This window comes from Bufo bufo, chromosome 4 (genome assembly GCF_905171765.1).
Source record: "Bufo bufo chromosome 4, aBufBuf1.1, whole genome shotgun sequence".
NCBI classification, from domain to species: domain Eukaryota; kingdom Metazoa; phylum Chordata; class Amphibia; order Anura; family Bufonidae; genus Bufo; species Bufo bufo.
In genome coordinates this window covers 512,788,832-512,801,461 of record NC_053392.1, presented here as the reverse complement: position 1 = coordinate 512,801,461, position 12,630 = coordinate 512,788,832, and positions in this window count along the sequence as shown.

Sequence of the window (12,630 nt, the reverse complement as noted above, 5' to 3'; positions counted from 1 at the left end):
TAAAACCCCTAGAGCTCTCCCTGACTTCTATGCCCATGCAAAGGTCTGTATGGTAGACGATTGCATGCCCACGTACCTTATACTGTGTGACACCTGAAAACCTTATAATAGTGAGGGGACACGACCACCGCCTCTCTGCACTTAATATGGACGGAGTCAGGGTCACCTAGAATCAAGCCAGCAAGGAAACACAAATAAAGGAAAAGGACTTATCTGAGGAATCAGCAGTAGCAGCCTCCAGCAGTGAACAACTCATCCAGGAAGAAGTATAAACCGCAAAGTGAGGCAGTATGGGAGGGAATATAAAGGGAGACAATTAGTGTAAATAGGTGACAGCTGGGAGAAGGAAAGGAGATGACAAAGTGAAACCAAAACAAAGAACCTCATGCAAGAGGTAGAGAAGAACGTCTAACAGACCTTCTCACAGAACTGGCGGTGACAGGACTTGGCCATTTTTTGCAAATCTGACCAGTGTCACTTTAAGTGCTGATAACTTTAAAACGCTTTGACTTATCCAGGCCATTCTGAGATTGTTTTTTCATCACATATTGTACTTCATGACACTGGTAAAATAAAGTTAAAAAAAATCATTTTTATTTATAAAAAAATACCAAATTTATCAAAAATTGGAAAAAAATAGCAAATTTCCAAGTTTCAATTTCTCTACTTCTATAATACATAGTAATATCTCCAAAAATAGTTATTACTTTACATTCCCCATATGTCTACTTCATGTTTAGATCATTTTGAGAATGATATTTTATTTTTTGGGGATGTTACAAGGCTTAGAAGTTTAGAAGCAAATCTTGAAATTTTTCAGAAATTTTCAAAAACCCAATTTTCAGGGACCAGTTCAGGTCTGAAGTCACTTTGTGAGGCTTACATAATAGAAACCACCCAAAAATGACCCCATTCTAGAAACTTCACCCCTCAAGGTATTCAAAACTGATTTTACAAACGTTAACGCTTTAGGTGTTCCACAAGAATTAATGGAAAATAGAGATACAATTTCAAAATTTAACTTTTTTGGCAGATTTTCCGTTTTAATAATTTTTTTCCAGTTAGAAAGCAAGGGTTAACAGCCAAACCAAACTCAATATTTATGGCCCTGATTCTGTAGTTTACAGAAACACCCCAGATGTGGTCATAAACTACTGTACGGGCACATGGCAGGGCGCAGAAGAAAAGGAATGCCATACGGTTTTTGGAAGGCAGATTTTGCTGGACTGGTTTTTTTGACACCATGTCCCATTTGAAGCCCCCCTGATGCAACCCTGGAGTATAAACTCCTTAAAAGTGACCACATCTAAGAAACTACACCCCTCAAGGTATTCAAAACAGATTTTACAAACGTCGTTAACCCTTTAGGTGTTCCACAAGAGTTATTGGCAAATGGAGATGAAATTTCAGAATTTAAATTTTTTGTCAAATTTTCCATTTTAATCAATTTTTCCCAGTAACAAAACAAGGGTTAACAGCCAAACAAAACTCAATATTTATGGCCCTGATTCTGTAGTTTACAGAAACACCCCATATGTGGTCGTAAACAGCTGTACGGGCACACGGCAGGGCGCAGAAGGAAAGGAATGCCATACGGTTTTGGAAGGCAGATTTTGCTGGACTGGATTTTTTGACACCATGTCCCATTTGAAGCCCCCCCGATGCACCCCTAGAGTAGAAACTCCAAAAAAGTGACCCCATTTTAGAAACTACGGGATAGGGTGGCAGTATTGTTGGTACTAGTTTAGGGTACATATGATTTTTGGTTGCTCTATATTACACTTTTTGTGAGGCAAGATAACAAGAAATAGCTGTTTTGGCACCGTTTTTATTTTTTGTTATTTAAAACATTCATCTGACAGGTTAGATCATGTGATATTTTTATAGACCAGGTTGTCACGGATGCGGCGATACCTAATATGTATACTTTTTTTTATTTATGTACATTTTACACAATTATTATTTTTTATTTTTTTTAAGCAAAAAAAAAATCATGTTTTAGTGTTTCCATAGTCTGAGAGCCATAATTTTTTCAGTTTTTGGGTGATTACCTTGGGTAGGGTATGATTTTTGAGGGATGAGATGACGGTTTTATTGGCACTATTTTGGGGTGCGTGTGACTTTTTGATCGCTTGCTATTACACTTTTTGTGATGTAAGGTGACAAAAAATGGTTTATTTAGCACAGTTTTTATTTTTTATTTTTTTACGGTGTTCATCTGAGGGGTTAGGTCATGTGATATTTTTATAGAGCCGGTCGATACGGACGCGGCGATACCTAATATGTATACTTTTTATTTATTTATGTAAGTTTTACACAATAATATCATTTTTGAAACAAAAAAAAAATCATGTTTTAGTGTCTCCATATTCTGAGAGCCATAGTTTTTTCAGTTTTTGGGTGATTATCTTAGGTAGGGTCTCATTTTTTGCGGGATGAGATGCCGGTTTGATTGGCACTATTTTGGGGTGCATATGACTTTTTGATCGCTTGCTATTACACTTTTTGTGATGTAAGGTGACAAAAAATTGTTTATTTAGCACAGTTTTATTTTTTACGGTGTTCATCTGAGGGGTTAGGTCATGTGATATTTTTATAGAGCCGGTCGATACGAACGCGTATATTTGTACACACTGCATCTATTATACTTTTATAATACATGCAGTATATAATGATATATAGTATATACAGCAGTGTACTGATGTGTGAGGTACGAGGTATAAATTACACCTTGTATCTCACATGAATACATTGCTTTGTATGCTATATACCTGTACACACTGCATGTATTATACCTCGTACCTCACATATCAGTACACTGCTGTATATACCATATATCTGTACATAGTGCATCTATTTTACCTCATACCTCACATATCAGTACTCTGCTGTGTATACTATATATTTGTACATACTGCATCTATTATACTTTTATAATACATGCAGTATATACAGATATATAGTATATACAGCAGTGTACTGATGTGTGAGGTACGAGGTATAAATTACACCTTGTATCTGACATGAATACATTGCTTTGTATGCTATATACCTGTACACACTGCATGTATTATACCTCGTACCTCACAAATCAGTACACTGCTGGATATACTATATATCTGTACCCACTTCATCTTTTATACCTTGTATCTGACGTATCTGTACTCTGTGTGTATACTATGTGTCAGGTGCGAGGTATAAAATATGCAGTGAGTACAGATATATGTGGACAGTCATATATTATCTTTGTGAAGTACGTGAGGATACTGACCATGTGTGTTCCGCATTTTGCGGAATGCACACGGCCAGCCCTATATAGAAATGCCTATTCTTGTCTGCGATTGCGGACAAGAATAGGATATGCTCTATATTTTTTGAGAGGCTGTAGAATGGAACTACGGATGCGGACAGCACACGGTGTGCTGTCCGCATCTTTTGTGGCCCCATTAAAATGAATGGGTCTGCACCCATTCTGCAAAATTGCAGAATGGATGCAGACCCTGAAATATAGTTGTCTGAATGCACCCTTAAGGCCAGTATTAGGATTAGAGTCAGTATTAGAGTTAGGGGCCAGTATTGGGGTTAGGGTCAGAATTATTGTACATTTACATGACCCCATTTCCATTCATTTCAATGGGGCCAAGAAGCTAGTGCCAAGAACACTCCAAAGAAACTGGTCAGTGAATTGATATGCAGGTATGGTGTTCCTGAAGTTATTGAGTCAGACAGAGGTTCCCACTTTACAGGTGAAGTGATGAGAGAGGTTATGCAAGCATAAGGGGTGACCCAAGCCTTTCATACAGCTTACCATCCCCAGCAGTGGCCGAGTTGAGTGCCTGAGTGGCACATTGAAACTGAAAATACAGAAGGCCATGCAAGAGACCCAGAGGCCCTGGACAGAGTGTTTGCCTCTAGCCTTATATTCCATAAGAAACACTCCAAACAAGAAGACAGGGTTATCCCCATTTGAGGTATTTTTTGGCAGTGCCCCAAGGCTAGGATTGTATTTTCCTCAACAGTTGCAGTTGCAGACTGATAGTATGGTCAGTTACATGAAGGCCCTTACTGAAAGGTTAGAGTAAACTTATAAACAAGTGTTTGCTTCCATTTCAGACCCTGATTAAGTACAAGGAACACACAGATTGGGTGGTGATAAAGAGGCAGGTATCGAAAAGATGAAAGAAATGAGAGATAAATGGCTGGATGCACATAGTGCTGACAAGGACTCTTGGTAGTCAGATACCTTCCTTTTTCTTGAATCCAGCAAACTGGTTTAAAAATGTTGGTGGGTGGCTTATGGGTATAGTACAGGGAATAATACAGATTTTCTTGATTGTTGCACTCATTTACATTGTAATTAAGCTCACATTGATGTGCTTCAGCAGAGTGTGTAACAGGAACAAAGGTAGAAAAGACTATGAGACGTGTTGAGATGATCCCTCGTACAGGTGCAGATATGCAGAATCTGGGAAACCAGCAGCAAGGGGAATGTCCGGCTGAAGTATGTGTATCTGACACCTGTGATGAGTGAATATCTCAAAATGGGGGAATTAATACTCCATGTTGTGTCCTCAGCCTCCATGTTTGTATTTCATACTGCCATTTTTTGTGTAATGAACTGTGAGCTTCTTGTGGAAAGCTACTGTAACTTCAAATTCACTCCTAGCCCCCACCAACGCTTGTTAGAAAGGAATATTAACAAGCATTAGGAGTACTAGTATGTGTCTAGCACCCACAGTTAAGATTAGGTAAATATTCTAGGTGTATAGTCAAGAAGATGCTCATTTTAGATTGTGTTTTTAATGAGTTAATGACATAAATGTTTGACTACGTCTTCAGTTGGAAATGATCCAGAAAATCACTTTTATTAATCTCTGCTTTCTTTAATAAAGTTTAGAAATTCTTGATACACAGCTCTATGCATGTGTTGGTTTTTCTCTATGGGTACCCATAACTTCTAATTAGGAGTCCACCGCTCATCCGGCATTGGGGTCTTTGCCCCAACAATGGTGCCTTCTGTTTACTGTATAGTTTCCGGTGACTGCCTAAAACAGCTGATTGGTGGGGGTGCCAGGTGTCAGATCCCCACTGATCTGATGTTGATGCCCTATCCTGACAATAAGTCATCAATATCTAAGTTTCAGAAAACCCCTGTAATTTATTATGCTATTATACTACTCCTTTAACTTCCAGTTATATGCTTTTGAGCGGCTAGTAGAAAGTTGTAATAATGTCATGATATTCCTGGTGCAACTGGTACACAAAACTATCTGTCCCCTGAGGGCCCTGCCTGGTATAGTTTCTTTCTATAAACATGATATTAAAATAATATGGTCAGTAAATTATGATAAAAGGAATTTCAAATATTTTTTAAGGCACAGCTCATGTCTTTGGTAACATGATTGACAAACGAATGCATCACAAAATGTATATAAGCGTCACAATGAGTCAAAAAATTCTGATAATGAAAGTTGCCGATCTATATGTAAAAGTCATTTACCTCTCAGCCACATAAAACAAATTGCTTATTTGTACCAACCTACTGAGTGTAATAATTTTACATTTAGATGCAGGAATACACAGAGATAATAAACATTTTGTGGCCTGATGTTGGTACAATTACTATGAACATTTGTGAATATATGACATTCTGCTCTTCCAAATAATCACATAAAAGAGTTTATTGTAGATAAATATGTACCCTGTACTAAAACATGACTAGCCGTATGCATTTACAGGGTCTCGGAAATATATTTATCCTCTTCCAGGTGTCTGGTGTTATTCTATATTTATCAGTCAATATTCCAGGCAAAATTCCTAATTTGAGTTTTTTTTTGTGACCTGGTGTTCCTTACATGTCTTAAGTATTACCTGCCATGACGCCTAGTTGTGGAGGTCCGTCCCCAGGGTAGACCTGCTTAGTTAATGTCCCAGGCCTCTTCCAGTAGACAGTGGATAAGCATGGCTGCTGTAACCACCCTTCAGGTGTGAGAGGAAAATCCTGAATCTAGGTAAAACTCTAATTATGAATCTTCCCTTAAAACATTTTTCAAAATGTTTTATGTATTTATTTAATGCACACTTCTTATTTATTAAATGCACGCTTTATTTAATGCACGCTTCAAGCTTTATATTCTGCTGCGCTTTACAGACATTAGCATCCAACTGTCCCCAATGGGCATCACAATCTAAGGTCCCTATCAGTATGTCTTTGGAGTGTGGGAGGAAACCGAGTACCCAGAGGAAACCAACGCAAACACGGGGAGAACATACAAACTCCATGCAGATGTTGCCATTGGTCGGATTCAAACCTAGGACCTCAGCGCTGCTAGGCACCAGTGCTAACAACTGAGCCACCATGCTTGTATTGTAGGTAAGGTCAGTGGTGTATCTTGGTTTTGTGCTGCCCTAGGCGAGACTAAACTCGGGCACCCCCCTAATATAAATTTGACCCACCCCTTCCTGTCAAGGCCAAACCCCTTCCTCTCTAAACCCCACCCCTTCCTGTCAAGGCCAAATCCCTTTCTCTCTAAACCCCACCCCTTCCTATGTGCCATCCACAGATCCCCCTCCCCTAAACAGTGCCATCCACAGATCCCCCTCCCCGAAACAGTGCCATCCACAGATCCCCCTCCCCAAAACAGTGCCATACACAGATCCCCCTCCCCAAAACAGTGCCATCCACAGATCCCCCTCCCCTAAACAGTGCCATCCACAGATCCCCCTCCCCTAAATAGTGCCATCCACAGATCTCCCCCCTAAATAGTGCCATCAACAGATCCCCCTCCCCTAAATAGTGCCATCAACAGATCTCCCCCTAAACAGTGCCATCCACAGATCCCCCTCCCCTAAACAGTGCCATCCACAGATCCCCCTCCCCTAAACAGTGCCATCCACAGATCCCCCTCCTTAAACAGTGCCATCCACAGATCTCCCCCCTAAATAGTGCCATCAACAGATCCCCCTCCCCTAAATAGTGCCATCAACAGATCCCCCTCCCCGCTCAGAGGAAAACATTTATAAACTAATCATTAACTTTAATCATTGCTAATCTCTTTACTGGATATCTTACTCTGTCTTGACTCTTAGCTCTGGTAACAGCAGGCAGTGCGGGAGGGCGGCGCTCACTCACTGACGTCACGCACCTGCTCCTCCCACTAGGCGGCGCAGGCGCGTGACGTCAGTGAGTGAGCGCTGCCCGCACTGCCTGCTGTTACCAGAGCTAAGAGTCAAGACAGAGTAAGATATCCAGTAAAGAGATTAGCAATGATTTAAGTTAAAGTTAATGATTCGTTTATAAATGTTCTCCTGTGAGCGGCATGGCCCTGTATATTCTAACCCCCAGGGGGTTAGAATATACCATCGGATCTTCTGAGTATTCCGGCGGGACACAGGAAGAGGCTGCATCGCATCGCTGACATGGAGGTAACTTGGTAAGTGTTTAATATTTTTTTTTAATACCCGACTGTTACTGACATGGGGGGAGCGGGAGGCACTTGATACTGGCACATGGGGGGAGGGGGGTTGGCACCTGATACTGGCACATGGGGGGGAGAGAGGCACCTGATACTGGCACATGGGGGGGGAGAGGGGTTGGCTGGCACCTGATACTGGCACATGGGGGGGGGGAGGCACTTGATACTGGCACTTTTTTTGGGGGGGGGGGGGATGGCACTATGATACTGGGACATGGGGGGGAGGAGAGAGGCACTTGATACTGGCACGTGGGAGGGGGGTTTGGCACTTGATACTGGCACATGGGTGGGTTTGGCACTATGATACTGGCACATGGGGGGGAGAGGCACCTGATACTGGCACATGGGGGGGGGAGAGGCACTTGATACTGGCACATGGGTGGGTTTGGCACTTGATACTGGCACATGGGTGGGTTTGGCACTATGATACTGGCACATGGGGGGGGAAGAGAGGCACTTGATACTGCCACTTTTTTTGGGGGGGAGATGGTACTATGATACTGGGACATGGGAGGGAAGAGAGAGGCATTTGATACTGGCACGTGGGGGGGTTTGGCACTATGATACTGGCACATGGGGGGGAGAGGCACCTGATACTGGCACATGGGGGGGGAGAGAGGCACTTGATACTGGCACATGGGGGGAGAGGCACTTGATACTGCCACTTTTTTTGGGGGGGAGATGGCACTATGATACTGGGACATCGGGGGGGAGAGAGAGGCACTTCATACTGGCACATGGGGGGGTTTGGCACTATGATACTGGCACATGGGGGGTGGGAAGGAGAGAGGCACTTGATACTGGCACATGGGGGGGGAGATGGCACTATGATACTGGGACATGTGGGTGGGAGGAGAGGCACTTGATACTGGCACATGATGGGGGGCATCTATGGGGACACTTACTGGCATATTATTGGGGGGCATTATGGGGGACACTAGGCCGGCAGCCTATCAGAGGCCGGACACTGAGGGGCATCTACTGGGGCACTATATATGGGGCATTTTATACTGGTACATTATGGGGGGCACTAGCAGGAAGGAGGGAGAGGAGCACTATGGGGGAATTTACTGGGGGCACTATATAGGGGTATTTTATACTGGCACATTATGGGGGCACTATGGGGACATTAGCTCAACTGGGGGCATTACAAGGGGGTATTTTTGCACTGTCACATTATAAGGAGAATTATTTCTACTGGGGGGGCATTATGGTGGGCTTTATTACTCCCCCATGGTATGACCCCCTAGTAGCAGCACCAGCCTCTCCCTGCTCTGCTATCCCTCTGCCCCTTCTCCAAATCCTTATTATGAAATCTTTCTCATTAGGATAAAACACAACATCAGCTCCGCCGAGCCCCCGGCCAAAGTGTTGAAGTGGTGTCCGAGATCCCCAAGGGCCAAGCCAAGTAATTGTAAGTTTTCATATGAAATATGTTTATGTTATACACATATAGCCTACACTGTGCCACACAATATGCAGTATACCTCTACACTGTGCCTCACAATATACAGTATACTGCTACACTGTGCCAAAGGAGTGGGGTTTACACAGGAGGAGGGAGGTGCGAAGCGCGCTGGGGGGGCCCTTACAAATATTTGCTGTGGGGCCCAGTCACTTCTAGTTACGCCCCTGGCTGGAGGGCCACTGGTTGGGCATCCCTGCTCAATAACATTCACAGAGTTGTCCCTAAGTGATAAATCGCTGATTTCAGTGTATCTGTCACTAGTGGTTGTGACAGGTTGCCGTTAAGGAATCATGCACCACTTTGATAAGACTGCACTATGGAGGTTTTATCAGTCATTTTTAATGAAGAACTGCATTCCCCAGTATCCATCTGTGTTTCATTCTTTTAACCCTTTGACGACATCTGCCATACATGTACAGCATACGTTGCTGTGCTACACAACTGACACCCACGGGCAGCTATCTTCAATTATGGACACTTAACACATCAGATGGTGCAAGTATTGCAGTGATCATATGTTTAGGGGGACTAAAAATAACAGTAAAAAGTTAAAAAAAAAATGTTTTTAAAAATATAAAAAAACAAAAATTCTAAAAATTCAAATCACCCCTTTTTCATATAAAATAGGCAAATAATAAGAAATATAAAATAAATATAATTGGTATCATTGAGCCTGTAAATGTCCAAATTATTACTTATTATTTTAAAGTACAGTATTTATTCTGGCATATTGCTCCTAAAAAAATATTTGAAAAAAAGGGAAGAAAAATTGTATCCTAAAACTGTTTCAAAACTGCAGCTCACCCTGCAAAAAAAACAAGCCCTCATAAAGCACTGTAGGTGTAACGATAAAAAGGTTATGGGTGTCAGAATATGGCAACACAAATCAATTATCGATGAAATCATACTGAACCGTACAATAAAGATAGGTGTAATTTTTAACACACAGTGAACACTGTAAAAAAAATAACCCAACAAACAATCACAGAAATGTGTTTTTTTTCTTAAATTTCCCCAAAGACATTTTCAATAAAAGATATGATAAATAAAATACTGCCATAAAAATAGAAATTGTCCTGTTGGAAGGTGGAGAATCAAAAATGATGTTTACAGCAGCAACGAGTCGCTCTATTATTGCATTTTTAGAGTAAGCAGCAAGCAGACGATGCAATCGATAGTCTATTGTGAACTTCATTGAATGAAATAAATATGATATCTAAATTTTCATCCAAGGTTCTATGTGATTTCTCTGTTACCAATGCTTTTCTTTTTTTTAGTCATAATTGCTTCATTTTAGAAGTTTTTCACTTTTTCCCTCTAAACATATGTAACAGAGAAGCCTGAAGCCCTCTAGAGTTGTTGACCTAGTTGTATTAGGCTATGTTCACACAATAGGTGGAGAAATCTGACATGGAAACATCTGCAGAAATCATAAGGTGACTTTGGATTTATGCCACCGATTTTCAGTTTGAACTGCCGGTGCTCTATATACCAGTTTTCAATGGGAGTCCATAGTTGTATCACCCATAATGCAGATTTTTGGTGGATTTCATGCAGAAAACATGCCAAAATCCTCATGAAGATAGCGCTATGTAACTTAAAGGGGTTGTCTCATCATGGACAATTGTCTTATAGGTGCGGGTCCATACAATTGCTGTGACTAATTATTCTCCATTCTCTCCCATAATTGTCATCAGTTGTCTACTGTCAACGGTTCCTCATTTGCCATCCTCTGTTCTAGTGTGCTCATTAAAATGGAAAAGGTGATAATCTCTGTACAGTGCTCCGGAATATGTTGGTGCTATATAAATTAATAAAATAACGTTAATACAATAATGAAATGTGTTGATAGTAGTGTGTCTGTTGTCGCAGTCTAATATATTGGACATCATAAGACTACTATGAGGCCTAGCTCTACATGGTCCTTCAAACCACCTCAAGAGACTTCAGTGAGCAGATCACTGTTGACGGGGTGACAATTACTACACTGCCACATGACTTATGATATGTAGCCCTAGTCTTACACGCTAAGTACCCATAAAGAGGAGTGTACAGTGTAATATAATGTACTATGGCCTACCTTTATTCATCAGTTGACACAGGTTTTTGTATAAAGTCTGCCGGTGTGACATTCTAGTGATAAAATGTGAAACTTCTTGGGTAGCTCCCTAGTTTTGAGAAGTCATGGGAAAAGTGAGCACAGTCTCCAAAAAGCTATAAAAAAATAAATCACAGGCCTCTCAAGTGTTTTTTTATTTTTATTTCTACTGGCGTTCTTGTTTATTAGGTAGCAATTTTTGTCTTTCTGGCTTTTTATTAAGCAGCATACTGTAACTGTTGGTATTTTATTACACATTTATCCAATACCTTCTCTATATGGGAAAAAACACTATGAAGAGTATGCTAGTGGTAAGACACACTGGTCTAGATTTACTAATCCTATAGATGACATACATTTAGACTGTCTAGACCAGTGATGTCGAACCTTTTAGAAGCCGAGTGCCCAAACTGCAACCCAAAACCCACTTATTTATCGTAAAGTGCCAACACTGCAATTTAACCTGAATGCTATAGTTCAATATAGTATATATTCCATGTACTTTATCATTTAGCTATTAAAGCCTGCCTACATTCAGTGCCCTGCCTATGCTGTCCATAGTGCGCACTGCGCTGATGAATGGCAGGAAAAGTCTAAGGCATATTGGTACACCATAGACTTTTTTCACAGTGCGGGTGCCCACAGAGAGGGCTCTGAGGGCCGCCTCTGGCACCCGTGCCATAGGTTCGCCATCACTGGTCTAGACCTTCACCAGATGTATCAGAGGGGCTCAGGCTGGATGATAGACACTGTTCTAGGACTCTATCCCGACGATTGGTTGGCTTACCTTGAGGCAGATTTTACACCAGAATTATGTCACAATTGGCACAAAATGTTTTATTGTAGGCCACACCCCTTTCATGATAACCACACACCCTTTTCAAGCAAGCCAAAAACAGTGTAGAAACCTTAGTTGTGCCAAGTTATTTATCCCAATCTGAGCTTCTTATTAGACAGGTGCAGACACACTAATAAATCCTGGCCACTGTGTGCAAACACACCAGAACAAAAAATAACCCCAAAAACTGCAGCAAAAATACAGATGTTAAAACAAAAATTTGCTTTTATTTTACAGGTAAAAACACCGGCACCAAATTCTTGGAAGGAGGAAGTTGCACAAATTTTGATGCAAATTAGGCATACATTTTCATTTACAGCGAAACGGGAAGAAATGTGCTAAAATCGGAGACCTTGAACTATATATACATAAAAATGTTGTGATATATATATTGTGACAGAGTGAGAGGTTTGGTCTGGGAAAACCCCGGAAACCTCTACCCCAGGCCTAGAGATTTGAGCCGATAAAACCCGCCCGGGATATACCCGGCGGACCTGGCTCCGATAGTCTGCCGACGGTGTCAGGAGCCTGGCCATGTAAGGGCTGACTGTCCCCATCGGGTTGAGCCTATGGACACTAACTATGGCTACCATCAGTCGCTATATGCCAGGATGCTGTGTGCAACAGGTACACCAGAGTCTCTAGATCACTTGTGCCAGGTGGAAGTGGGAGACACTCCAGCGGAGGCTCTGCTGGGCTCAGGGAGTCTGGTGACCCTAGTAAGGGCTACCCTGGTGCGGTCCAGTGAGTA